The sequence below is a fragment of the Saccostrea cucullata genome, unplaced genomic scaffold, assembly GCF_032062105.1.
Source record: "Saccostrea cucullata isolate Sc308-1 unplaced genomic scaffold, CSIRO_AGI_Scuc_v1 ctg4373, whole genome shotgun sequence".
NCBI classification, from domain to species: Eukaryota; Metazoa; Mollusca; class Bivalvia; order Ostreida; family Ostreidae; genus Saccostrea; species Saccostrea cuccullata.
Window position 1 is genome coordinate 11,829 of NW_026931105.1, and position 2,927 is coordinate 14,755.

The following is a 2,927-nucleotide window of genomic DNA, read 5'->3' on the forward strand; positions in this document are numbered from 1 at the left end:
CAGAAAATACCTCAAAATATTAAAACGGCGCCCCATAAAAGTCTTCCTTCAAGACATCAAACATAAAAGAGAACAGAATTTGTGTAAAGGACAGATCTAAAAGAAAAATTATTTGTTAATTGTATATAGTTTGAAATGAATGTAAAATTCAATGTCAAACTTAAATATCTTAAAAGAAGCGATGTTAAAAATTTTATCAAATTTTAGAAGAAAAGCTATTTGTTAAAATTGATTAAATAATTATAAAATTTTGTAAGGATATCCATGAATAATAATTTTTATGAATATAACTTATTACAGAATATCAGAAACTCTCCTAAAAAGAACATAAAAGACTCAAATCCATTTAATCTTTATTCTTTAAGGTTATAGGTGAAACTTGCCAGAAAACGTACTACGAAAGCCCAGAAGGCTCATTTGAGATTCGAGTTTCGAAAACGAGAATCGGAATTCGAGAATAGAAATTCGAGTTTCAAGATTCAAGACCCAAACTAACCAATCAAAAGCGGGTTCAACATTTATTTACCCCCCCCCCCCTTTAATATTTTTTTTACTATCAAGAAATCGTTGAATACATTTATAACAAAGAGTCATTTGCTAAAATGATAACGCAAGAAAAAATGTTTTATGTATAAAAAGAAATAAAAATGAAATTTGGATTACATTTTGGAAAAATATATGTAAAATCTTACTTGTTCCCATAAAAAACAGTAGATACGTATGTATTAATTATTATATGGCCTTATCGTGGAATTGAGGATTTAGTAGGTCGACAATTCTTTTTTTTTTTAAATTAGAACATTGTCATGATTGATAAGAACAAAAACTATTGTTCACATCAAATATTAAGGATCGTTTTTACGTTCCGCAGTAATTCAAGGGTATATTTCATGAAATTTATAAAGTGTACATTTGTGCAGTGAGACTTGAACCTTTGTTTAATATGATTTCACTAGTATATTTTAGTCTCTGACGATACCGCTATGGTTTGAGACAAAAATATACAAATACACATATACAGTCATTTGGATGTTAGTTTTAACAGAGGATTGTTACCAATACATGTTGTTATGAAATTAATTTTTTTTTGTGCTTTCTATATTAATATTTCTTCACTTAGGGCAGTTATATTAGTTTAAGAGTTCTAAAATGTGCTTTATAAGTAAAAATTAATTTCATTACAACATGTATTGGTAACAATCCTCTGTTAAAACTAAAGTCCAAATAACTGTATCTCACTTCTATTCTCAATGACCGTGTAGTGTAGGGCAGCGCCGCGAGAATTCCATCGGCATCGAAAGCAAGTTTTATAGCTTGCCTAGATAGCCGAGCGGCCTAACGCGCTGTTTCTGTACTGCTAGGAGACAGATTCGTTCAACCCCGGGCTGGGGCAGAAGTGAGTATCCTTGTAAAAGTGAAATTCTCTGTGCTTTCTATATTAATATTTCTTCACTTAGGGCAGTTATATTAGTTTAAGAGTTGTTGTAATTTGTGCTTTATAAATACAATTAATTTTATCACAACTAGTATTGGTAACAATCCTCTAAAAAACTAATGTCCAAATAACTATATCTCACTTCCATTCTCAATGACCGTGTAGTGTAGGGCAGCGCCGCGAGAATTCCATCGGCATCGAAAGCAAGTTTTATAGCTTGCCTAGATAGCCGAGCGGCCTAACGCGCTGTTTCTGTACTGCTAGGAGACAGATTCGTTCAACCCCGGGCTGGGGCAGAAGTGAGTATCCTTGTAAAAGTGAAATTCTCTGTGCTTTCTATATTAACATTTCTTCACTTAGGGCAGTTATATTAGTTTAAGAGTTGTTGTAATTTGTGCTTTATAAATACAATTAATTTTATCACAACTAGTATTGGTAACAATCCTCTAAAAAACTAATGTCCAAATAACTATATCTCACTTCCATTCTCAATGACCGTGTCGTGTAGGACAGCGTTATGAGAATTCCATCGGCATCGAAAGCAAGTTTTTTAACTTGCCTAGATAGCCGAGCGGTCTTACGCGCTGTTCCTGTACTGCTAGGAGACTGATATATATATATATATATATATATATATATATATATATATATATATATATATATATATATATATATATATATATATATATATATATATATATATATAGAAAAGAGTTTGGAAAAGATGATCACATTTTAATCCAAGGCGCTTTCGCCATTCGGACGAATGGTGAAAGCGCTTTGGATTAAAATGTTATCATCTTTTCCAAACTCTTTTCCAATTTTTTTCTATATTACTACCTATACCAAGGACATCTTGATTTTAAATATATATATGTGATCTCACATGATTTGTAGTTGGATATTTTTTTATCCAACGAGTTGTGTGTTTTAAATCCCCGAACCTTAGTGAGGGGATTTAAACATACGAGTTGGATAAAAATACATTTTATATCTATCTACAAATCAAGTGATATTCTTTTTATTCCAAGTTTTATACAACACAATCAATGTTAAAAATTGTTTTTATACAGGACTCAACTTCATTTTACTTCATCACTCTAAGGCAAAACCCATTGTGACGTCGCAAATGTGGGATACGCATGACCTAGGGGTATATCAACGGGATAAAAGTTTAACATGAGATAAAAGATATCATAGAAACATAGGAACTTTATGCTTGTGTCCATTTCAAAATAACGTCCATTTACCATGATAAACCTCTGTTTTTCGGGGGGTGGGGTTTTGCAGTGATTTTTTTTAGAATTATTATTTCCTAGGGCTTGAACAAAGAGAAATCATTATCTTTACGTATTTGAGGGGCTCAGTGTTTCTTGGTTTCATAATCTTGGTCTCTTTCAAATACAATCGCACAAACTCTATCCACTGTGAAACCCGTATTACTAATTATCACAGAGAAGGAGCATCGTTTTTGAAAGGGGCAGCCAGAGAA